Here is a 27,880-nt window from a genome sequence, read left to right on the forward strand (position 1 = left end):
CATAAATTCAAAAAATCGCGTTTGAGTCAGATAAATTTTCGATCCGATAAGAAAACGTGCACATTGACTACGATGAAAACACATTTAAAGAATAAATTCCTTGATGCGCATCAAAAAAAGTCATGTGAATTTGCGCGATGGGGCGGCATAACTGTACATAATCTTGTTGCAACGCATCTGAAATGCTGTTGTGGTCATTCAGATGTCTGTCGCCAGTGTGGTTTGGTATAATTCCCAGATCTGTCTTGAAAGCAAGATCACATGTTTATTGCATTTTGTCTGCGCATTCTGATATGCAAATAATGTATTATATACGAAAACTATTATATACAGTGGCTTCTACTATGTTTCTTGATGATATTTAGCAAAAGCTTATCAGGAAGTGATGATTTTGTTCTCTTTGACTCACTGGATGGAAACAGTGCTTTATTCGCAAATGTTTTATGCAATATTGCAATTCTGTACATAAGTTAAATTCGCAGGTTTGGATGGAAACATAGCTAGTGTTGGGCAAGCTACATTTAGTGTATATTGTTTTGTAATACTTTAGTTTAATGATGCAACTGACTGGACGCAAACGGCAAGCAAGTAAATTTAGAAAAAGGACAGTTAGATGCATTAGCTATTTTAGAAACTGACTGAGTGAATGAATCAAAAGATTTGAGTCATTGAAATGAGATAAAAAACAACTTCTAGTATTTTAATGTTTTTGATCATTAAAGGTACAGCAGTTCGATCAGAAATCAACATGATTTGATCTCTTTTTTTCATATTTTACATATTATTTTATTAGGTTTATTAAGTTTTTCTGGAAATGGCACTCCTACAAAGTCCATTATTTTTTTTAAATAAGCCTGCATGGATGAATTGTTCAAAATCAGATCAATAACCTGCATTTAGAAAATAGATGGGGTGATTTTTTTTTTTTATGTCAAATATTCTGCTGATAATTTTTTTACTTGTGAAATATAGGTGCCAGTTGGAGGGCATAACTATTTGCAGACCATAGCTTTTACATTTCATGTTAGCTAACATTGCTTTTAACCTTTGCACAACTAATGAATGTAGGTATTTTTTTTTATTTTTTACCATAGCTTAGAGAAACTATCATGATATTCTCATTACTACATTTTTTTTTACCTTACTTGACAGTATGCAAAACCTCTAGCCGTGACCTTTGGTGTCTTTCATAGTCTCAGAACAAGAGAAATGCATGGATTTCTAAAGTATACAGTAATGGTCTCAATTACAGGCAATCACACAGGCTAAGCACTTCATGAATGGGCTAAAATATGCCGTGTTCATTTGAGGCACAAACAGAGCAGATGGACATGCTAATTGTGTGGTCATTAAAAATATGGTCAGGAACTTCAGTAACAAAGATGATGACTGCTTGTGTCTTATTTAATTGTGGCTCTCAGAGGATTAAAGTGGCCGCTTTTGAAGTTCTAATGGCTGATGGAATTAAATCACATTCAGTAATGGGCAGCGTTTTCAAAGACAAAACATTGATTAAGGCAATGTGGAGTAAGTTAAGTACAGTACAGCTACTGAGATGAATGGCATAGCTCACAGACAGCTTTCTCCAGGACTCCAACACGTTTATATTTTGAATTTTCCTTAAAGTCAACATGAAACTGCAATTTACAAGTCAAATTTTTATGGAATATTGCAGTATTTATTATAAATATTCTATCCATGCATGTCTTTTTTTTTTTTTAAATGAATGTGTCCTCGTAATCTTTAATCAAAATAACTTCCCCTCACTCTTGCAGCGACATTTCTTCTCTGATGATGTGTTTACTGCCACGAGGACGGGGCAACCTGTCACTCACATGAGATCCACCATTGGCAAACCAAAAAAATCAAGCCCCCCCCCCTACATTTTAACCATAAAAGACTGAAAAATGCTACGATCTAATGGTACATTTACACTGCAAAAAATCCTTTTCTTATTTAGTATTTTTGTCTTGTTTCCAGTCGAAATATCTAACAGTTCTTAAATCCAGATGCTTTTACTAGATAAGTAAACATAAGATATTTTTTCCTGTTTTCTGGGAAAAAAAAAATCAAAATGAAGTGAGTTTTTGCTTAAAACAAGCAAAACAAGGGTAAGAAAAATAATCTTGTTTCTGTTTGAAATCTTGTTTCTTGTTTCTGTCCCAAACAGAACAAGATAATTTTTCATACCCCATTGGCAAAAGAAAAAAAGAAGAAAACATATTGTCATTTTACTTATCTAGTAAAAGCATCTAAATTTGATGTATTTTGTTGAAATAGCTATTTTTCTTCTTAGTTTTTCTTATTTATTTTTTTTCTAATCAGCTATGTACATTAGGGTTTTATGTTACATCTAATGTTGTTAAATTAATGTTTATTGCCTTTTTGTTTTGTTTTGTGTGTTGATGGTGTTTAGTGTTTGTGTAAAAGACACTGTGCACCTTCTATATATCAGTATTTACTTCCTCAGTTTGTGGAAAAGCTGCCTGTGATGAGCTTTCATTCATCATGTGACTCTCATCACCACCTGTGTTTGGTGGTTGTCAGTGCACAAAGGTACAAAACAGACATTAGTACTTCAATAGGTTGGTACACTCTAAAAAATGCTGGGATAAAAACAACCCAAGTTGGGTTGAAAATGGACAAACCCAGCAATTGGGTTGTTTTAACCCAGCGGTAGGGTTAAATGTTTGCCCAACCTGCTGGGTAGTTTTATTTAACTCTATTGTTTAAAAATTACTGTATTGCTTAATTAAAATTAACCAAAAGTATGTTGGAAATGAACATTTATTAATGTTCAATGAATAATTATTAAACAATAAACATTAGTTAAATTTCTTATTAATAAATTGATATTAATAAACTATTAAACTATTAAATTTATATTAATAAAATATTAAAGTTTATTAATAAACAGTCACCTTTTGTCTATTATTGTTGTCTCTAATTGCATCTGGTTTTTAATTTCCCAATTTTGTTGGGTTCATTTTAAGCTAGCCATATAGCAATCTTTAAATAATAGTTGGTTTAAATAAAACTATCCAGCAGGTTGGGCAAACATTTAACCCAACTGCTGGGTTAAAACAACCCAATCGCTGAGTTTGTCCATTTTTTAGAGAGTAAATTAACATTATATCAGTTAATGAAATTCTGTTTTACAGTAAATTTCAGTTAAATCTGTAAAACCTAAAATGTTGCTACTATATTTTTACAGAAAAATTTCTGGCAACCACAGCTGCCAGATTTTTTAATGTGATTTTTTTTTTTTTTTTTTTTTTTTACAGCTATAATATAAAATCTAATATAAAACTATATATTTTGCATTAAGCCTATAAATTAAGCCTATTTTACCGTTACATTTTTTTCTTCTTTGTATTAAGCATTTATTTTCAAGCCAATTTAGCAATAGGAAGTCCTTCAATTTTTATTTTTACTTCGAGGTAAAATATGACCTGTACATGTTTTTGTTAGATTCACCCCAGAAATGAATCTACAATAACAATATATAAGAAGTTTATTTGAAATTTGGGTTAGACTGATAGCACGCTCCTTTATCTCAAATTTCCATAACAATGAATTCCCCAGCTCCCAAAGAAAAACGCTTGTTAGTTCCACACATTGACTTGAGCGAACATTTTGGTTTTTATGTGTGTCCTAAACGTCCTGTGTGCTAAATGACGGAGTGCAGTCTGGGTGGCCAGACATTGTGTCTCCACAGCCCACATATCAACAGGGGCCTAATAAATTTGAAGGACCTATTGTAGGGGAGGAGGAAAGGTCATATCCTCTAGGGAGGGCGGAAAGTCTCTCCCTCATTAAGTCTTTCTCCTCTACGTGATTCTCCTTTTCTAAAATGTCACTTTCTTCACCGAACCCCCTCCTCAGACATGTCATTCAATTATAGGGCCAAATATATGTGTTCGTTTCAACATGACTCAGACATGCACAAGAATATTTCTAACAAAATGGCTTCACTGTAGGGCTGAGTGATCTTATGCAGGAAATACTGCTAGACATTGTAATATTATAATATAATACAGTCTAAATGCTTTTTTGTTTCTCATTTTTCATACTGTACTTACTGTCCAGTACATGTACATCCTGATTTTGCTGAGTTCGACTTGTTCCCAGGTCAACACATTCTGTTGATCCTGGAGCAACATTCCTGTCCAAAAATGTAATCCTAACCATAACCTAACCCTATCCATGAGTTATGAGTTAAAATCAGAGGGAAATTATAGGTGAATAGCACTGATGTAGAAGCAGCTAACCCTGGTTGTAAGCTTAAACTTGACATAAACTGTAACCTTGTTCCTCAAGTCTGATTGGTTGACTGGAATGTTGTACCAGGATCAACAAAACGTTGATCCAGGAGCACGTTGCACTTGGTGAAATCACGTTCTGCCCAGGTGTCACACTGTCGTCTTTTAAAAATATGGATTGTGTGAAGTATACATGCAGATTTGTCATATAATGACATATCTATATTTTCCCCAAGGCATTGCAGGGAAAGGCATTGCTATTTTTGTTTTTGCATTTTTTAAATGTAAAAGTCTGCAAATATGATAATTTAACATGACGCTAAAACATTATTAAAATGAGTGCTTGTTGACACCTCATTCATGTGGAAATATGAACTGAATTTAGAAAACTCTATTGCATATATTCAGAAAAGCTCAAATGATTTATTCTCAGTTTCAAGTTTCTTTCACTTTAGCTATATAAACATGCATTTTTAAGTCTGGATTTAGTATGTTTGACACTAGCTGGTCACTGAACTAATTATCATGCATTGGAAACGCTGTCATGTACACAAACAACACAAACAACAAGCTAGTAAAGTTAGAAAAAGGACAAATAGATGCATTAGCTACTTTAGAAATATGATTAGCCTTTACATGCTAAATATAGGACACACTATAGAATATGAAAGACAAACAAAGAAGTGGTTTGGGTTGCCCGGACAGCAAAGGGAACTAAAAATACCTCAAGATTAATCCCATTACCAGATTTTGATCCTGATGAATTTGTGCAGTAGTCAAAAAAGCAGATTATATATTAGTAGGCATAAAAATAAATTACATTAACTGCCTGAAAAGGCTACTGTCTCATTTTTATAATTTCATTCATGACTTGTAAAGGCTATTTATGAAAAGACTAATAATAGCCTGGACAAAATTAATGGTAATTTGAGCAATTGTATCGAATTATAATCTGGTTTACGATGCTTATATGACTCTAAATGTGACTGACAAAAAAAATTGACCTTAAAATCAGTACTTTCCGGTTGTATTTTCAGTATAAATCCTGTGAGATTCCGCACTGATACTAAAAGCTTTTGCCCAGTGAAGCCTGATTTCTTTTTGTGGTCTCACTGATATGTTGTTTCTTCTGGCAGATCCATCCAGACACTTATGTAGACTCACCAGAGAATGACATTACTGCTTTTTTTTTTGGCCCTAAATGTTTTAGTCAGACTAGTCAGACTCCATTTGGCAGATGCAGTATGTATTGTTCATCGAGACAACAGTGGCGGTAAAATGGTCTATTCTTATTGCAACTATTTACAGTGTCCATGCATGTTATAGTGTATTTCTCAAATATGAGCTGCTGCGTTGGCTACATTCACACAGCAGGTAAATGTGGCCTAAATATGATTTTTTTGCCTGCATGTCTGTTTCCCCCATGACAGTGTGAACACTGATCTTTTCAACTCCGATTTGTGCCACTTCCATATCTGGTACTAAATCCGATACAGATCAGATGTTTTGTAATGCGACCGTAGTGTGAACAGTCATATCGGAATTCATGCGATTTTTACGTCACTCGAGATCAACATTCGTCACGATTCTGAGCTCATGGGAGTCTATTCAAAGATTTTACCCAATGTTATCAAAACACTTGGTAAAGATAGTCAGTAGAAGAGCAGTGATGTGTCAGAACTCGACAGCTCTATAATCAGTCCTTTCAGGATTTCGCGGGACTTTTTCTGATTTTTGCGGCCTAAAATGACTGAATTTGTGGCGGCTTTTCTCAAAATTTGCGGCAATATTTACAGCATGTTTTCATGGTTTCACAGAGATGGTCGTCCTCAGTGGTGAAACATTGAAATTTCGAAACGTTTCGAAACACTTATGACATAACAAAGCCTCATTTACTGAAATCATGTGACTTTGGCAGTTTGATACATGCTCCGAACCACTGATTCGAAACAAAACATTCTGAAAGCTTTGAAGCTTCATGATGCATTGTTTTGAAATTTTTGAATGTTTGAATTTTTTTTTTTTTTTTTTTTTGGCACACGAAAAGTATTCTCGTCACTTCAGAACATTAAGGTTGAACCACTGTAGTCACATGAACTATTTTAAATATGTTTTTAGTATCTTTCTGGGCACTGAAAGTGTTAATTAACTTGCTGTCAATGGATGCCTCACTGAGCCAAAGGATTTTATCAAAAATATCTTAATTTGTGTTCTGAAGATGAACGAAGATCTTACAGAGGTGTGGAACGACATGAGGGAGAGTAATTAATGACAGAATTTTCATTTTTGGGTGAACTAACGGGGACAAACTATAAAGTATAAAAATAATGTTTTGGACATCACATTAAAAATAACATTCAAACTGGGCAACATTTAAAGCTTTGAAGTACTGGGAAAAATTGTGTGAAACAGTTGAAAGCACTTGAAAACATTAGACCGTTTCTGCCACAAGTTATTTCTGTTAGTGTCACACTGATTCTCATGGTTTCCAGATTACACATGCACTGGTAAGAAACCGCTTGAATTCACCGCCGAATTAATAACATTGCTGTGAATTCGTTGCAGAATTCTCTGTTAAACCACAGATATCAGATCAAATATCAGATATCATATCAGATCAAACGGTGTCCACAGCAGCACCGTTTGCAGCCGTTTTTGTGCAAAATGTGCATCAGATGAACAGACTAAGCTATCCACATCCATTTGGATGTAGCTCAGTAGAAATATTTTAGAGGCTGTGAAAGCTTTTCAAACATCCCCATAAGATATGCAGAACTCATAGCATTTCGCCTATGTGCTGTGGTTGGTCACAGAGTATGAATTCAGAGGGGGTTTGTCCACTAATTTGATATTCTGCTTGGATTAATTGCTGCTTTTGCTAAAGGTTGACTGTAATACCCTTTTGTTTTGTTACACGTTTGAATAGGCTTGAGAAGCACTTTGTCATTCTCTCATTGTCATTTTACAACATATATATATATATATATATATATATATATATATATATATATATATATATATATATATATATATATATATATGTTTTTAAAAGAAGTTTCATCTGCTCACCAAGGCTACATTTTTTTAATTAAAAATACAGTAAAAAACAGTAATATTGTGAAATATTATTACAATTTAAAATAACTTTGTACTATTTAAATATATTTGACAAAGTAATTTATTCCTGTGATGCAAAGCTGAATTTTCAGCATCGTTACTCCAGTCTTCAGTGTCACATGATCCTTCAGAAATCATTCTAATATGCTGATCTGCTGCTCAATAAACATTTATGATTATTCTCAATGTTGAAAACATTTGTCTACTTTTTTTTTCAGGATTCCTTGATGAATAGAAAGTTCAAAAGAACAGCATTTATCTGAAATACAAAGCTTCTGTAATATTATACACTACCGTTCAAAAGATTGGGGTCAGTAAGAATTTTAATTTTTATTTTTTTGATAAGAAATTAAAGAAATGAATACTTTTATTCAGCAAGGATGCATTAAATCAATCAATGGCAGTAAAGACATTTATAATGTTACAAAAGATTAGATTTCAGATAAACACTGTTCTTTTGAACTTTCTATTCATCAAATAATCCTGAAAAAAAATATTGTACACAAATATTTTGTACAATTGTACACATTAAATGTTTCTTGAGCAGCAGATCATCATATTAGAATGATTTCTGAAGGATCATGTGACACTGAAGACTGGAGTAATGATGCTGAAAATTCAGCTTTACCATCACAGGAATAAATTACTTTGTGAAATATATTCAAATAGAAAATTTATTAAAGAGTTTAAAGAGTTATTTTAAATTGTAATAATATTTCACAATATTACTGTTTTTTACTGTATTTTTAATTAAATAAATGTAGCCTTGGTGAGCAGACGAACTTCTTTTAAAAACATAAACAATCTTAGTGGTTCCAAACTTTTGGTCTGTACTGTATGTATGTATGTATATATATATATATATATATATATATATATATATATATATATATATATATATATATATATATATATATATATATATCTTATAGTTAACAAATTAACCAATTTTTGCTGTTTTTTACAGTATTTTTCTGTAATATATATATATATATTATATATATATATATATAATTACAGAAAAATAATGTAAAAATCAGCAAAAATTGGTTAATTTGTTAAGATACCTTGCCATATATGGTGAAAAACTGTAAATGGTTTTACAGCACATTATGTGTAATTTTACTATAAATACTGTCAAATTTGTTTTTTTTTTTTTTGCAAGCAAAATCTAAGAGTTATCATATAATTTGCAATAATAATAATATATATAAAAAGTAAAAGGACGTTCCCAGAAGTCCCTGCCTCACATATGATTACATTTTTAAAAATAAATTATTTTGTTCAGAGGGAAATGATAGGCAAGGCAATTTTATTTAATAAACAATGGTCATTCAAAGTGCTTTACATAAAGAGGAAACAAATACACAAGAATAAAAATGGAATGCATAAGAAATTAAAAATAACAGTTAAAACAGAGAATACCACAATCTGAATTTCAGGGAGTTTTTTGTTGTCTGTCAGAGCAGATCTAAACAGATCTATCCATCAGAGAGGATCTAAATTGTGAATAGGTGAATAACACTAATGTAGAAGCACCTAACCCTGGTTGTAAGCCTAAACTTGTCATAAACTGTGTTAAGGTTTTTTTTGGATCTGCTAAATTCACAGCGAGCCTTGATAATAATAATAAATGCTATTTAGTAAACATTATATTATTTAATGAACATTAAAGGGATAGTTCACCCAAAAATGAAAATGATGTCATTAATGACTCACCCTCATGTCGTTCCACACCCGTAAGACCTCCGTTCATCTTCAGAACACAGTTTAAGATATTTTAGATTTAGTCCAAGAGCTTTCTGTCCCTCCATTGAAAGTGTATGTATGGTATACTGTCCATGTCCAGAAAGGTAATAAAAACATCATCAAAGTAGTCCATGTGACATCAGAGGGTCAGTTAGAATTTGTTGAAGCATCGAAAATACATTTTGGTCCAAAAATAACAAAAACTACGACTTTATTCAGCATTGTCTTCTCTTCCGGAATCATTTCCATTGAATTGATTCCATTAAATTGATTCCACTGAATCCTTTCATCTGTGGATGTTGGTAATGCACTTTTACGTCGCCGTGGTTGTTTTTGGCGATTAGGACATCCGCGAAATGCACACTTATGCACCATTTAAAAAAATATAGCAATACCAAAATACAAACAATGTCGAATAGCTTGAATACAGTGTGCGTCTCCCTCAGACTGTAAACGAAGCTCTGGCGCACCAGATAACACGTCAGCAGTGTCTTACATCAGCAGCGTCACTGCGGAGTCGTGAACCACACTCCGGAGCAGAAGGGGGCGGTAATGCACCAATAAGCTGGATGCAAACCGCTGTAAAACAGGAAACAAGAAGAAGAAGAAGCGGAGTCGTGAACGCGGATTGACAACAGACCCAGAAGAGAATACAATGCTGAATAAAGTCGTAGTTTTTGTTATTTTTGGACCAAAATGTATTTTCGATTAATTACATAATTTTCATTTTTGGGTGAACTAACCCTTTAAATTATATATTATCACAAGAGCATACTTTGCTTTTACCAGGTTGTAGCTCTAACACCCAAATCTGTCAATAGAATCCAAAGAAGATCTGTAGTGAGCCACTATAATTGCAATATGGCAGATATATGACACACAAGTCAAAGTTATTGTTGTCTCTGCAGGCTTTAACTAATGTAATTTTTCCCTCAAGATTTCTGTCTTTTAAATAAGATTAGGGCGTATTGATCCACCCCAGCTCACATGCTTTGCTCAGTCAGCAGGTTGGATTTTGACAGACAGTTACGGACTCTCGGACTGACACTGTGTGTACATAGGTAAAGACAGCCTCTCCAAGCCACTGTCACTCATTCCAGTCCGCCGCGTTTTATCACAGCCGCTAGCTCAAGCTCATCACTGTCTGCTCAAACTCCAGGGGATTGTTGGGAGATGTCTTCCATTCACACCTTGTCCACTCACTGTTGGGGTCATCTTGTTTTAGCCTGCTTTCTCAACAACAGCTGATACAGCATAGGATGTGTTTCAGCCCAGACAATGAAAAAAAAAAAAAAAAATGGTGCACTGAACATTGTTTAGTCTCAGTCGGATGGCCTGTTTAACATAATTGCAGAAGAAAAACTGAACTCACAGTGACATTTATTCAAGTTGTAGTTTTTGAGATGTTTCAGGCAGTGAGCTAAGTTGTTTACCCGACTGGTTCAGTACAGCAAATTTGCACATATAATTACATTTTTATTTCCATTTTCATTTTTGCTGCAGTAACATTGAGCTTCTCTGCTTAACAGTCAGACTTTTATCGAATTATTGGCTGCAGCTGCATTTGCTTTCAGTCTTTCTGAATCATTTCACTTTCTTGAACATGCAAGCTGAAACTTAAGAAATAAATAATAAAAGTCTAAGTCTAAAACTGGCATTTAAATATAAATGTGAAGCTGAAGCAATATGTTGAACCAGTATGATTAAGGGCTGCACAATATATAATTTTAGCATCAAAATCTGATTAATTGCAAAGTTTGTCCATCGTACAATGAAAGATTATCATTTGAACGTGTTTTAGGTCCTGTCAGTTTAAACGTTCAAGAGATTTTAAACCATTTGAGCGCAAGACGGCGCAAAAGAAAACTCTTCTGAACGCACACAGAGCCACGCAGATGCACGTGAACGCCACGTGCCGTTCTCTTCCATGTCTATTTGTGCCTGAACGGACACATACGTGCAAAAAAACAACTGATTATGGCTTAGGTGAACGAAACAATTGAGAAAGAAAAGTGGATGTGTAACAGTATTATGTATCTGCGCCATGCGTTCGGTCTTAAAGTGACAGCAACCCCTGCTCAATGTCAATCAAACAACAAAAGACAAAGAGAAAATCACTTTTGTAGTTTTAACACAGATTAATTGTGTTTAATTTATACAGTGAGACTATGCAGTGTTATTTTACATTTGATTATTCAATTTCTGTACCTGAATACTGTTAGACTTACCTGAAATATACTATTTATTTAATTTGTATCTTTGTTCTATTATATTTATCTGTGCTTGTAATTGTTAATCATGTTCTATGCATATTCACTCAACTACAAAAACGCCCCAATCAAAACAGAGGTATTCAAGTCATATTATTAATTTTTTTATTTTTTTTTCATATCGCAATATATATCGCAGAAAAAACAAAACATTGCAATGTCAGTTTTTTCCAATATCATGCAGCCCTAGGCTACAGTCTCAGTTTTTGGGATTGACAACCACATAAAACTGAAAAGGCTTCATGACAAGAGTCCAATTGAGTGGCTCGTTCATCCGTCAAACTTAATTAACCAACAGCAGATTTTATATCTGGGTGGAGAGCGGATAATTTGAGTCGTAGAACACAAAACTGACGGGAGCAGTGGAGAAACTTGACTGGATCTAAAACCTTCTGATGATAGACATCTCACATCTCCGTCACTGTGAGTTATCGAAACCACACATGAAAACGTCAAAACACACATGAAAACCCGCAAAACACATGGCAGACACATTTGTGCAGCACAGAGCAACTCTCTCGCACTGTATGACGCAACAGACAACTAGTTGTCCAGTTTACACAGTGCAGGTTCCAAAAATGCACTTGTGAGTCCTGAAAATTTAGGTGTGAGTTTGGTTACGGAATGCGGTTGTCACTCCCGTGAATAACCGTATTGTGTGTGAATGTAACAATAGAGGACTGACAACGTATTCTGCTGCTGTGTGAATGTGGCCGTAGTTAATTATGTAACTAATTGTAATTAAGAAAAATAATCTCTTTTCAAAGCAAAAATTATACATTTCAGTGAGGTTTATGCTTAAAGCGAGAAAAACTATTTGCCAGTGAGGCAAATAAAACAGTTAATTTTGTTTCTCACATTTTGTTTGTTGTTGTAATTTGCACCAGTGCAAATTACTGTTTCAGCCTTTTAAAAAAGGCATTTTCTACAGCAAAGAGCAACTGAACAGCAGTTAAACACAACAAGGCCATTTTAATCTATTATTGCACTTGCATGCCTTTCTTCTCAGTAATTAACATGAGGGTGTTGACTTGAAAATAATGTAGTTTTGATGTATAGACAAAATTACTGAATAAAACAGCTTATTTTGCAGTTTTAGCAGTTTTTCAGCAAATCATGACTATTACGTCATGACTATAACGTCACCTAAATCTTGTCATGTAATTTTACATCATTGTAACAATGCAAAATTGTATAATGTGTAATTGTATTTCACAATATTACTATTTCTACTGTATTTTTGACCAATTTAACGCAGACTTGAGCATAAGAGACTTCTTTCATAAACATTTTAAATTTTTCCAATCCCAAATTTTTGAACGGTAATGTAAAAATCAGTTGAATCATTTCTACCATCGCTCGGTCTATACTTTGATACAGCCAAACCCTATTTTGTACTTACCTTCAAATACACCAACCGTAAGGTCAAAGCTTGTCAGGACAGATAGTAGAGGGTCCCGCGCATGACAGAGGTGTGAGGGGCACTAATGAATGCCGAACTGTCACTGTGCCCAGACCTGGCAGAATGCCGGCACCTCTCAGCAGCTCAAAGCTGTCATCCACGGAGCTGCCGTGCCCCGACACCTGGGCCCGCCACCTTCAGCTGCTCTGATGAGTTGAGAGACAGGGGCAGATGGCAATGTTTTACTGGCACAGGGTTACGGTGTTTGGAGCAAAGCTGCACGGCCCTGCAAAACTCAATCAGTGGGCTGCCTTGATCTGGTCGATCCGCTGGAGATTTGGTTTTCCTAACGTAATTGAACCCTCTGTATCTTAGAGATCAACCAAAAGCATGGCAACAGATGCTTAAAGAGATAGTTCATTCAAAAAGGAAAATTCTGGCATTAATTACTCGCCTTCATGTCGTTCCAAACCTGAACCTCATTGGTTCTTTCAGAATCTCAAGCGTGCTGCGTAACACAAGTATGAACCTCAGTGGTTATTGCTGAAGCTCAAACGTGCTGTGTAACACGAGAATGAACCTCATTGGTTCTTGCGGAAGCTCAAATTTGCTGTGTAACATGAGAATGAACCTCATTGGTTCTTGCGGAAGCACAAACGTGCTGCGTAACATGAGAATGGACCTCATTGGTTCTTGCTGAAGCTCAAACGTGCTGCGTAACACAAGAATGAACCTCATTGGTTCTTGCTGAAGCTCAAACGTGCTGCGTAACAAGAGAATGAACCTCATTGGTTCTTGAGAAGCTCAAACGTGCTGCGTAACACGAGAATGAACCTCATTGGTTCTTGCTGAAGCTCAAACGTGCTGCGTAACAAGAGAATGAACCTCATTGGTTCTTGCGGAAGCTCAAGCGTGCTGCGTAACACGAGAATGAACCTCATTGGTTCTTGTGGAAGCTCAAACGTGCTGCGTAACAAGAGAATGAACCTCATTGGTTCTTGAGAAGCTCAAACGTGCTGCGTAACACGAGAATGAACCTCATTGGTTCTTGCTGAAGCTCAAACGTGCTGCGTAACACGAGAATGAACCTCATTGGTTCTTGAGAAGCTCAAACGTGCTGCGTAACACGAGAATGAACCTCATTGGTTCTTGCTGAAGCTCAAATGTGCTGAGTAACACACAAGAATGAGATTCATTGGTTCTTGCTGAAGCTCAAACGTGCTGAGTAACACACAAGAATGAACCTCATTGGTTCTTGCTGAAGCTCAAACGTGCTGCGTAACACGAGAATGAACCTCATTGGTTCTTGCTGAAGCTCAAACGTGCTGCGTAACACGAGAATGAACCTCATTGGTTCTTGCTGAAGCTCAAATGTGCTGCGTAACACGAGAATGAACCTCATTGGTTCTTGCTGAAGCTCAAATGTGCTAAGTAAGACACGAGAATGAGATTCATTGGTTCTTGCTGAAGCTCAAACGTGCTGAGTAACACACAAGAATGAAACTCATTGGTTCTTGCTGAAGCTCAAACGTGCTGCGTAACACGAGAATGAACCTCATTGGTTCTTGCTGAAGCTCAAACGTGCTGAGTAACACACGAGAATGAGACTCATTGGTTCTTGCTGAAGCTCAAACGTGCTGAGTAACACACAAGAATGAAACTCATTGGTTCTTGCTGAAGCTCAAACGTGCTGCGTAACACGAGAATGAACCTCAGTTCTTGCTGAAGCTCAAATGTGCTGAGTAACACGAGAATGAAACTCATTGGTTCTTGCTGAAGCTCAAACGTTCTGCGTAACATGAGAATGAACCTCATTGGTTCTTGCTGAAGCTCAAATGTGCTGAGTAACACACGAGAATGAAACTCATTGGTTCTTGCTGAAGCTCAAATGTGCTGCGTAACACGAGAATGAACCTAATTGGTTCTTGCTGAAGCTCAAATGTGCTGCGTAACACAAGAATGAACCTCATTGGTTCTCGCTGAAGCTCAAACGTGCTGCGTAACACGAGAATGAACCTCATTGGTTCTTGAGAAGCTCAAACGTGCTGCGCAACACGAGAATTAACCTCATTGGTTCTTGCTGATGCTCAAACGTGCTGCGTAACACGAGAATGAACCTCAGTGGTTCTTGCTGAAGCTCAAATGTGCTGCGTAACACAAGAATGAACCTCATTGGTTCTCGCTGAAGCTCAAACGTGCTGCGTAACACGAGAATGAACCTCATTGGTTCTTGCTGAAGCTCAAATGTGCTGCGTAACACAAGAATGAACCTCATTGGTTCTCGCTGAAGCTCAAACGTGCTGCGTAACACGAGAATGAACCTCATTGGTTCTTGAGAAGCTCAAACGTGCTGCGCAACACGAGAATGAACCTCATTGGTTCTTGAGAAGCTCAAACGTGCTGCGCAACACGAGAATTAACCTCATTGGTTCTTGCTGATGCTCAAACGTGCTGCGTAACACGAGAATGAACCTCAGTGGTTCTTGCTGAAGCTCAAATGTGCTGCGTAACACAAGAATGAACCTCATTGGTTCTCGCTGAAGCTCAAACGTGCTGCGTAACACGAGAATGAACCTCATTGGTTCTTGCTGAAGCTCAAATGTGCTGCGTAACACAAGAATGAACCTCATTGGTTCTTGCTGATGCTCAAACGTGCTGCGTAACACGAGAATGAACCTCAGTGGTTCTTGCTGAAGCTCAAACGTGCTGCGTAACACGAGAATGAACCTCATTGGTTCTTGAGAAGCTCAAACGTGCTGCGTAACACGAGAATGAACCTCATTGGTTCTTGCTGAAGCTCAAACGTGCTGCGTAACACGAGAATGAACCTCATTGGTTCTTGAGAAGCTCAAACGTGCTGCGTAACACGAGAATGAACCTCATTGGTTCTTGCTGAAGCTCAAATGTGCTGCGTAACAAGAGAATGAACCTCATTGGTTCTTGCTGAAGCTCAAACGTGCTGCGTAACACAAGAATGAACCTCATTGGTTCTTGCTGAAGCTCAAACGTGCTGCGTAACACAAGAATGAACCTCATTGGTTCTTGAGAAGCTCAAACGTGCTGCGTAACACGAGAATGAACCTCATTGGTTCTTGAGAAGCTCAAACGTGCTGCGTAACAAGAGAATGAACCTCATTGGTTCTTGCTGAAGCTCAAACGTGCTGTGTAACACAAGAATGAACCTCATTGGTTCTTGCTGAAGCTCAAACGTGCTGCGTAACACGAGAATGATCCTCATTGGTTCTTGAGAAGCTCAAACGTGCTGCGTAACATGAGAATGAACCTCATTGGTTCTTGCTGAAGCTCAAACGTGCTGCGTAACACGAGAATGAACCTAATTGGTTCTTGCTGAAGCTCAAACGTGCTGCGTAACACGAGAATGAACCTAATTGGTTCTTGCTGAAGCTCAAACGTGCTGCGTAACACGAGAATGAACCTAATTGGTTCTTGCTGAAGCTCAAACGTGCTGCGTAACACGAGAATGAACCTAATTGGTTCTTGCTGAAGCTCAAACGTGCTGCGTAACACGAGAATGAACCTCATTGGTTCTTGCTGAAGCTCAAACGTGCTGCGTAACACGAGAATGAACCTCATTGGTTCTTGCTGAAGCTCAAACGTGCTGCGTAACACGAGAATGAACCTAATTGGTTCTTGCTGAAGCTCAAACGTGCTGCGTAACACGAGAATGAACCTAATTGGTTCTTGCTGAAGCTCAAACGTGCTGCGTAACACGAGAATGAACCTAATTGGTTCTTGCTGAAGCTCAAACGTGCTGCGTAACACGAGAATGAACCTCATTGGTTCTTGCTGAAGCTCAAACTTGCTGCGTAACACAAGAATGAACTTCATTGGTTCTTGTGGAAACTGAAACGTTCTATGTTGCAAATATGTACAACAATGTGTGCTCTCTTTAAGACTATACTCTTCTGCTCACTAAGGCTGCATTTATTTGAAATAGTAAACAGTAAAGGCCCCGATATGCTTCAAAGGAAATCGAAGAACGTACTGATGTGACGTCAATTCGAACAAAATCAGTGCAAAACGAAGTTCGAAACGGCTTGCCGAACTTTCAGAAGATCAGGAAAAGTTCACTCCAGCTGCAAAACACTTTTGTACTACCATTGGTCTGTGACAATAACATAATAGGAGGTATGTGCTGAGACTCCGCCTTCATTCGTGTGGAACTGTTCTCTGTTCTCTGATTTCATCTGTAGAGTTTGTTGAGGTAAGATCTCCGCGGGTGAAAACATGAACACACTGGATAGCCGCTTTATAGTACAAAATGAAGTTGTGCTTCTGATGAAATGACGCATTGACACATTTTTTTCCTTGTTTGATACTGTAAAGCTGCTTGCTTTTAAGCAATCTATTGAATAAAGTGCTATATAAATAAATGTGACATGGCTGGAGTGCTAATTTGCAGATCTCATGCTAACATAACAATTTTGTTATGATCAGACACTTTTCTTATGCTTTCTATAAAAATGCTTGCAGTTTTCTCATTTTTGTTGTGTTTATTTTATTACTGAGAAGAAAGTGTACAGCACGTATTTACATATTCATCTAACCGTCGCTCTCAGCAGTGTGGGTGGTGTCAGATGTTCGATTACTGTATATCGCTGGTCACACATTTCGTTTTACTCCTAAACGAAGAACGAAAAAGATCTTAGTTTGAAGTATATCAGGGCCTTAATATTGTGATTACAATTTAAAGTAAATATATATTTAACTTTTTTAAATGGTTATTGTCATGGTTAATATTATTAATATATGTACTTTGTCAGTGTCTTTTCTAAAAGAAATAAAACATCATTCACTTCATGCAGTGATTTCACCACAGTTATGACTTAATCGTGGTACAATAACTGTAAAGCATGGCTTCTTGTGGATTTACTGCCTAAAAACACAAACAAACAAACAAAAACTAGCTATCAGCTGTGGACAATAAAGGATGGATTGAATAGTGATGGGATATGAAATGAAATCACACTGCCCACAGAGTTTCCTGTTTTAGTTATTGACATCGTCTCTGCCAAGCTGACCAATATGGCAACCCAAAAAAAACAAAAAAAACAAAAAAAACCCCTCTGAGACTTGACAGTGCCAGTGCCCTACTGTCTTCAGGCCTAACCTGACAGGAGAGCTCTGGCCTGTTAGGCATCCAGGGGTTTAAATTAGATCAGTCAGATGAGCAGATACAAGCAAACCTGCACCTTTGGACTGCATATAGTACTGCATGCTGCAAATAAATGTCCAGTCCCTAAGATGTAGTTCAAACTATGGCATAGTGTATATACATATATATCTATCATATATATCTATCTAAAACTGAGCTCTTAAATTATAATAATCATTGCACAAAAACTTTGAGGGGCAAAGAGCCTATGTACACCCCAGTTATAATAGATGCTAAACCCCTGGTCTTACCGCCCACCCCTAGTACAAAACAAGCAGAACAAGGTGTTGATTCCTTGGCAAACCTTTGAGAAAGTCAACATGTGACTTTTATAGACAAGTCACGCTTTTGCTAGTGGTGACAGCTGATGAGACTCTGAATGGATTCGTGACTGTAATAGCGGAGCTATAGAAGGAGACAGAGGTAGTTTCACCTGCTGGGTGCACAGACCACCCGGAGGAATTGAAACACAGGAGAGGCTTCATTTGGTGTGGCTGCAGATCTTTCATGTCCCAAGTGTTTTTGTTCCCTATCCCTCCTTTTTTCCCCCCACCTGAGCTTGTATTTCCTCTCTTTTCAAGCCTCCCCTGCCAGGATTATGCCTGAAAGCATGATGTCCCATCTCATGAATCTATTTCCTCTACTCATTGTGCAATCACTGAAAACCAGCATCATCAAAGCCAGGCAATCAAAGGGGACTGTAAGCTATTTGCGGGGCAGCACGTCTCATGCGATGCAACTTTTCTTTTTAGTTCCAAGACTTGCAATATGTTACATTTAAAGTGCCTTTCTTGTTGTCTCTTTTTTTTTCTGGTGCCACAGAGTGTGCAAACACTGATGAGATAAGTCCATTATTTCGTGATAGTATACACAGCACCGGTGCAAATTACTGATTCAGCCTTTTAAAAAAGGCATTTTCTAAAGCAAAGAGCAACTGGACAGCAGTTAGACCCAACAAGGCATTAATGGAGCCATTTTAAACTATTATTGCACTTTCATGCCTTTCTATGGAACTTCTCAGTAATTAACATGAGTGTGTTGACATGGAAATAACACATTCTACAAGCTCCCGCTTGTGTCTGGGAAAATATTTCTATTTTGGTTCCCTTTAAAAGGGTTCAAAACATTTATTCCTTTCATTCACTCAGTAATAGTGAGTTGTTGCCAGTGTTGGTTTTAATGCATAACCAAGTAATTAATTACTGTAATTTAATTAATTTTCCCTAGAAAAAATAAAGTAAGGAATTTCTCTTAATTTTTCTGTAATATATTTTCAGTTACATCTGCATTAAGTACTGTTATTTTTTTAAACAATAGTGGATTTAACATGACAGTTTAACATCTAATGTTAAAATGTATGTTTTTAACGTAAACCTCACCTTTTAAATACTTTGGTTAGTTCAAGAATAATGCATGCAATTTTATATTATTTATTTGAAAGAATTAAAAGAGCAGTTTCATGTCTATTGTTTCATGCATTTTTTAATTTAACGGTCAAGGTTGATATGGGATTTGGAAAGTAATTAATAAAAAGTAATGCAATAAATTTCAGAGAGAGTATTTAGTACAGTAATGTAATTACACTGTTAAAGATAACTATTATTTAAATACTTTTTTAGAGTAACTTAGCCAACACTGGTTGCGGCCATGATGATATATTATTATTATTATTATTATTATTATTTATTTATTTTATTTTTTTTCATAATTTCCTCATAATTTTAAACATCCATATTGAAAAAGAAAACTATCTAACCAGCATTCATTGAAAATTACTTTTGAATTTAACATTCACATTTCAGTCTTCATTCCATGTAAAGAATGTAGGTTTTCCTTGTTGGTTTTTGGTCAACCTGTAGATGCAAAAAAGGGGATGGTCTAAGATGTCTCAAAAAACAGTCTGGTGGTCTTAGCTGGTCTGCTTTAATGGCATTAGAGCAGTTGATCTCAACCTTTTTGACTTCGAGGCCCTCCCCCCTTCAAAATCAACCTAATTAAATATTTTGGAGTTGTTAAGTTTAGGTATTGGGTAGGATTAAGGGATATAGAATAAGGTCATGCAGAATAAGGCATTAATATATGCTTTATAAGTGCTAATAAACAGCCAATATCCTAGTAATATGCATGCTGATAAACAACTAGTTCTTAGTGAGAATTGGACCCTAAACTAAAGGGTTACCGAAAGATATGCATTAGAAAAATATCCAAATACTAAAAAATATCATATTTTAATGCTTCTTTTGTCTTATTTTAAATAATTCAAAGTCATCTTGAGGCCCCATTGGAAGTTTGTTGATGCCCACTAGTTGAGAACCACTGTTTTAGAGGGACTTTTTAGCTTGCCACTTTTCAGCTACAGTAAATCAGCATAAACAGCAAAGATCAGCAAATCAGCTTAGTCTAGTTTAAGATGTTTTTAGTGCTTGTTGTCACTTAAATGTTTCATGTTTTGAAATTCTATGAAGTCTGTGAAACTCCTTTGATTGCTGTCAAACTTTCCAAAGTTGTGTCTAGAGAGAAAAGAAGAAAATCTCAAAATGCTGTTCACCCCCATAATGTCATAGACAGTAAAGAGAATGCTTTACTAAACTGTTACTGATCAGTGTACACCGAAGATAGAAGTAGCTTCTCCTTTTTTCTTCTGAAAGCTTAATGTTTCAGGAGTAGTAAACTGTGTTTTAAATGTAAAGTAGGTATCTGCAGTTATGAATAATAGACGGCAGCATGACTCAGCCTCGTGCAGAGAGGGGCAGAGGAAACTGAACAGGGTGGGCGGCACACTGCATCTCCACAACACAGCTTTTAGAAGTTAGCTTTAGCCAAGCCAAAAACAGATATGGCAGAACTCCATCTCAGCCCTTGAACCAGAGCTGAGCAATTAAGCTCCCGGTTGGTATTTTTTTTTTTTTCCCTAAGCATGTCATTCCAGGGATTTTTATTTAACAAAAAAACAGAAATATTCAGCCAGTCTTTAAATGTCCACAGCTTATCTCAGTTTATGACTCAATGTGTGCTTACACGGTCTGTAACCTTTTCACGATGGATTGATTGATTTGAGGAGGTTTGTACAGAGCTTTGTGAGGATGTCTTGCCTGCTAGATGATATTAAGGTCGCTTTTTGAGAAAAAGTGAGTCACATCTGTAAAAAAAAAATGTGCATAAGAGGCAGTTTACATTCAATATAGCTCTGACAACTTATTTCACCTACATTTACATTCCATCTCTCATGGTTAAAATAATTTTACTGTAAGCGAGTAGCACAAAATCATCCATTCTGAAACGCTGATTCGTCCACAAATGAAACAAGTGCAGCATTTGTGAGTCATTCATTCAAATCATTTTTTAAAAAGAATTAATTCAGATTAGTTAAGCTTTTTTAAATAGCATGCAGCAATTAAATGTTTAGTTCACCCAAAAACGGTAATTCTGTCGTTAATTACTCACCCTCATGTCGTTCCAAACCTGTAAGACTTGTTCATCTTCGGAACACAAATTAAGATATTTTTAATGAAATCTGAGTGATCTCTGTTTTTCCATTGACACCTACACAACTACCACTTTTAAGCGACGTGAGCATGCAAAAAAAAAAAAAAAAAAAAAAAAAAATAATTTACCACTTTATTTACAAAATATTAACCTCCAATGCATATTCACGAGAGCACCATGACACGTGTGATGCTGACGCGAGAGCAGACCTTGCATGAACGTGCATTGAAGATTCTTATTTTGTAAATAAAGTGGTAAAAATATTTTTTTAGTAATTTTAGTACTTCAACTTCAACTTATTTTATTTCAGTTAGTTGACAATTTTCATTTAAGTTTAAATTTTTATTCTAATATTTATATTTTAGTTTTTAAGCTTCCATTTTTTTAATTAACAAAAATAATTTTATAGTTTTAGTATTAAATGTCATTAAAGGCACAGTGTGTAAGTTTTGCCTCTAGAGGTCGCTTATTCAGAACAATAAAGGCGTACCTTGAGCGTGGAATCATGGGAATTGTCGTCTTCACGTGGAAAGCAATTTGATGAGACAGAAATCATGTTCATGGATGAGCTAATGTATTAAAGTTTTATTGACATTTCTGTAGTATGAACTTAAATTTTTAGGTTTGATCACTTAAATTCATATTATTTTATTTCATTCTGATGAAATAGCCACAAGTGATGAATTACTACTCATACAGGTCACTTTACGGTAACACTCTAGTATGGGGAACACATATTCATTATTAACTATGACTTTTGCCTTAGTAAACTCCTAATTACTGCTTACTAATAGTTAGTAAGTTAGTTGTTAAGTTTAGGTATTGGGTAGGATTAAGGGATGTAGAATATGGTGATGCAGAATAAGGCATTAATATGTGCTTTATAAGTACTAATAAACAGCCAATATCCTAGTAATTATGCATGCAAATAAGCAACTAGATAAAAGTGAGAATTGTTCCCCATACCAAAGTGTTAACCTTTACTTGACAAATTAAAATTGTGGGGGAACACAGCGCTGTTTTACTTGGTCAAAACAATCATACTAAAATACAGTCAAGTGTGTTGAAAGTTATGTTATAAGGCTACTCTGTGTGCTCACTCAGTGGCTGGTATGAGACACTTGTTGCACACTGCAGTAAGCTAAATCGATATTAGAATATCATTAATAAAAACTGGATGATGCAGTTAAATTTAAAATATATTGTATGGAAGAGAAAATGCTGTATTACTATTACTACAAATAAAGCTCTTTCTGATTATACTATGTCAGTCACTTGACGAAATAGCATTGTCTCTGATATCGTACAAACGTGACTCGAGGTAAATCAAGAAAACTCTGCTGAACATTAATTATTTATATAATAATGTAACATGTTTGGATATACAACAATAGTATGCCATATATTAATTATATTATATATTTTATGATATACATAATTTATTTAAAAAATAAATTGTAGAAAAAAACCTATCAAATTTAGTTCTCAGTCTTGACCTCAGTTTCCTGTTTTGAGCAGAGTAGTCCACCCACTCATGTGACAGTGTGTGGTTCCTGTTATTAGCGCTGAATCACTGGCCTGCCTCTCAATCCATGATTAAAGAGCAGTATTGAAATCGTACCCTCACTGACCCAGACGTAAACAGTTGCTTCAGAACCGAGCAGCAGAAGATCTGTGAGTGGCATTATGATGATTCATAAATGGCCTCTTTATATCACGGATTGTTGTGAAGTTCTATACGGACTGAATGTATTGTGGAAGTATATTCTTTTTCCACTGACAAAGAATAATGCTGTGCTCAGAGCTTTTAAAAGTCTTTAGTGTATTTTTTCCTTTGTGGCAGTTGATTACCATTTTAATGTCACATGATATTTTCCTTATACTCCAAAGTACATGATTATGGTATTATAGCGGTAGTCTTTATTGTTAGATTTTATATTTGAACCATGATTTGCATGTGCTGACATTCTGAGATCAATGCTTTTCTGTGAAACGGAAAGAAACATGTCTTTCACATAAGGAGTGGAGAATTAGAAAATGCAAATGTTCTCATTCTTATATAGGCATGATTATTTTGGTATCTCTCTCCTAGATTGCTACTTTTTTTTTTCTTCATAAATTCAGTGTGGCTCCTGCACAACTGGTACCAAATTAATGTATTTCCTAATTCATTAACTACCATCCGCCCCGTTTAATAGGCACTGACATTTTTCTTCACAGTGCTGAAAGATAACCTTTTAAAAGAGCAGCTCCTGAAATATGCAGGTGGCTCTGCACAAAACACCAAAACATTTAGATTTACATTTATCAGACTCATATCTGGTGTGACTTGCAAAAGTGTTTCGGTTTCTTTTGTGAGATTGCTGCTGTGGTCTACAGAAAACAGGATAGGAAAAAGTGTTAAGAATATGTTAGTGTGTTGTGTTACATCATTAGTAGTAGCTATTACACTACCGTTCAGCAAAATGTTTATTTTATTATAGTAAAAACAGTAATTTTGTGACTGTGAGTCATAATAATCATTTAAAAAGGACCTATTATGCTCCTTTTCACAAGGTCCCCAGAATGTGTCTGTGAAGTTTCAGCTCAAAATCCCCCACAGATCATTTATTATAGCTTGTCAAATTTGCCCCTATTTGGGTATGAGCAAAAACACGCCGTTTTTGTGTGTGTCCCTTTAAATGCAAATGAGCTGCTGCTCCAGAAGAGGGCGGAGCTTTAACAGCTCACGCTTCGGTTGCTCAACAACAACAAAGATGGAGAATCTCACGCAGCCAATGAGGATTGTCAGTAACGGTGTTCAGCCTTACATTGATCAAACCGGAGTCTGATGGAGAGACTCTTATTATCTGTTATGCATTTTAAACTGTTATGCATTTTTTTCAGGATTTAATGAATGGAAAGTTATTAAACAGCATTTAACTGAAATGTTTTTTTTTTTATTTTTTTTTTTATTAGTGTTTAAATCTTTACTGTGACTTTTGGTCACTTTAATTCATGCTTTCTATGAATTTCTTTTAAAAAAATACTTACTGACCCCAAACTTTTAAACAGCAGTTTGCTGTTCATTAGTAGTCTATTTCAAATAAGATTATATAAGATACCTAATTTTGTTTTAATCAAATTCTGTTGCAGCAATGTATGCATTATTCAGCATAAGGAAATCCCAGAATGCATTGCGAAAAAATTTAAATTCTACATATATATAATAGAATACTAAAAACAAGAGTGTATGTGTTTTTTGAACTTGGTCCAGGCATCAATAGAGGGTTCATAGCAGAGGAAATTCATATGAATATCTGGGATGTTTGAAGATCAGCTGGGCTGCAGCATTCTCCATGTGCTGCAGACATTTTATTGCTTACACTGGGCCGTCGGCCAACACTGAGTTGCAGTAATGAAGATGAGTCCAGTCTAAGGCCTGTACTGTAGTAAATCTCCTGTCCAACAGACAGGAATTGAGATATAGTACTTTGAATTCACAGGTTTGTCATTATCTTAAAGGGGTCACATGATGAGCAATCACATTTACCTTGTTCCTTTGAGATAAATGAGTTTGATGTACTATGAAAATGTACTGGCTCAAATATCAGAATTCAAAAACAGTGCTCATTGAAATTAATCTGCAAAATCGACTCTTTTGAACTCCACAACTTTCTGATGTCCGACAGATACGTCAACGCATGACTGTCCGCGATTATATGTCAATGATGATTTGTTGTGTAGACATTTGCCTTGTCTGGTCATGGTGAGTTAAAGGCACAATATGTAATCTTTCGCCACTGTCTTCTCTTCCGGGTCTGTTGTCAATCTGCGTTCACGACTCCGCAGTGATGCTGCTGAAGTAAGACGCTGCTGACGTGTTATCTGGTGCACCCGAGCTTCGTTTACAGTCTGAGGGAGACGCACGCTGTAAACAATTTCGACACAGAGGAAGACTTGCATTTTTTTGCTCAGACATATTTATTTGAACCCGAATACACAATGCTCCTACACAGCAGCAACCGCTGTCACAAGCAACGTCACTGCGGAGTCGTGAACGCGGATTGACAACAGACCCGGAAGAGAAGACAATGCTGAATAAAGTCGTAGTTTTTGTTATTTTTGGACCAAAATGTATTTTCGATGCTTCAAAAACTTCTAACTAACCCACTGATGTCACATGGACTACTTTGATGATGTTTTTATTACCTTTCTGGACATGGACAGTATACCGTACATACATTTTCAATGGAGGGACAGAAAGGTCTCGGACAAAATCTAAAATATCTTAATCTGTGTTCCGAAGATGAATGAAGGTCTTACGGGTGTGGAACGACATGAGGGTGAGTCATTAATGACAGAATTTTCATTTTTGGGTGAAACATTCTTGGAAAAATTTGTACACACGTACACAAGTCAACAAAATATATAACATTGTTCTAATGGTTTTTGGATATTTTAATCCAAAAATCTTACATTTTGAGAAAGCAGTAGAGATGTTGTTATTCCTAAACAACGAAAAATCTGCCAAACCTTGTGCTATTCCTAACTGTGTGTAGCAACTGTTGCTCTGCATATCCTTCTAAACAATCCCAATGTTACAAACAAGCAGATGAAGTTTATTTTTAACAAAGTGCTTGATCATTTCAGTCTGATTTTATCCATTTATGCAGCATATTTCAGCTTGGATTGTTTTGTGTTTCTGTCACAATGTGCATGGCTTTGCATAGAAAACTATTTTGGATCCAAAAGCAAAAAGTAAAGTTTTTCTTAAAGGCACAGCAGCAAAAAACAACCAACAAACAAACAAACAAAAAAACATATGGGTTATAGCCACAAAAAATAACTTGAGTCTCAATTTAGACTCATGAACAACTGACTTTTTTTGGACTTCAAATTAGAGATTTGTGAACAATACAAGTCTGTAGATATTCAAAGAAGAACTGTTTTGATGATTCAATGATCCATTCTTACTCTAGGGGCTTTCGCACCAAATAGTAACTAGCCACTAGGATAGTTCCCTGAGAAATAATTTCTCCCCCTGGCCATGTTCCTGGTTGCATTTGTACCGGTAGTAGGAACTCTGAAGCGGCCAACAGCAGCGTCTTTAAGCGAGGCATTTATAAACATTAAAGGTGCCCTAGATTCAAAACTTGAATTTACCTTGGCATAGTTGAATAACTAGAGTTCAGTACATGGAAAAGACATACATTGAGTTTCAAACTCCATTGTTTCCTCCTTCTTATATAAATCTCATTTGTTTAAAAAACCTCCGAAGAACAGGCGAATCTCAACATAACACTGACTGTTACGTAACAGTCGGGGTGTACGCCCCTAATATATGCATATGCCAGCCCATGTTCCCAACATTATGAAAGGCATTAGACAAGGGCAGCCAGTAACGTCTGGATCTGTGCCCAGCTGAATCATCAGACTAGGTAAGCAAGCAATAACGACAGCGAAAAATGGCAGATGGAGCAATAATAACTGACATGATCCATGATAACATGATATTTTTAGTGATATTTGTAAATTGTCTTTCTAAATGTTTCGTTAACATGTTGCTAATGTACTGTTAAATGTGGTTAAAGTTACCATCGTTTATTATTCATAAACACAACTTCATTCTTTATAAATCTCTCCAACAGTGTGTAATGTTAGCTTTAGCCACGGAGCACTATCAAACTCATTCAGAATCAAATATAAACACCCAATTAAATACTATAATCACATGACCCGAAGCATGCATGCAGCATGCATGACGAACATCTTGTAAAGATCCATTTGAGGGTTATATTAGCTGTGTGAACTTTGTAAATGCACTGTATTATAGAGTCGCAAGCTCGATGGGCAGGGAGCGTGAAATTTAAAGGGCCAGCAGCCCCTGAATCGGTGCATAGTTAATGATGCCCAAAAATAGGCAGTTAAAAAAAAAAAAAAAATTTTAAAAAAATCTATCGGGTATTTTGAGCTGAAACTTCACAGACACATTTAGGGACACCTTAGACTTATATTACATCTTGTAAAAAAACGTTCGATGGCACCTTAAAAAACCAGTGAATGGAGGATGCCGTGATCAGAGCTGTGTTTGTTGTGTGTCGTGGGTTTCGTGATAACGGAGATGGAATGCAAACACATAATTTACGCAACTGAAAGAGCAAAAAGTGGGACTAAGAGATGAAATCTCCTATGACAACTTTCAGTATTACATATCATCGAGGCGGAGAAAAGAACACAACCCTGCAGACAACTGGTAAATGCTGTTATCACTGTTTTCCATGTTTGAGAAGTAAATAGGTTTACACTGCTTTTTAAAAATGCCGGGTGCCGATGTTTGGCATGCATTTGACCAATCAACGTACACGCACGTCACTGATAGTTCCTATAGTGCTGGTTTAGACCCTACTCTGAAGTAGGAGCTAATTAAGTTCCACCA

At 36.1% G+C, this 27,880-nt stretch overlaps 1 protein-coding gene across 4 annotated transcripts in view; it reads left to right on the forward strand.

Annotated features, from left to right (window-relative positions):
* The window catches only part of ntrk3b (neurotrophic tyrosine kinase, receptor, type 3b), a 165,424-nt gene that overhangs the window by 30,830 nt on the left and 106,714 nt on the right, over positions 1-27,880 (forward strand). The window lies entirely within an intron of this gene.

Source organism: Chanodichthys erythropterus, chromosome 11 (genome assembly GCF_024489055.1).
Source record: "Chanodichthys erythropterus isolate Z2021 chromosome 11, ASM2448905v1, whole genome shotgun sequence".
NCBI lineage: Eukaryota > Metazoa > Chordata > Actinopteri > Cypriniformes > Xenocyprididae > Chanodichthys > Chanodichthys erythropterus.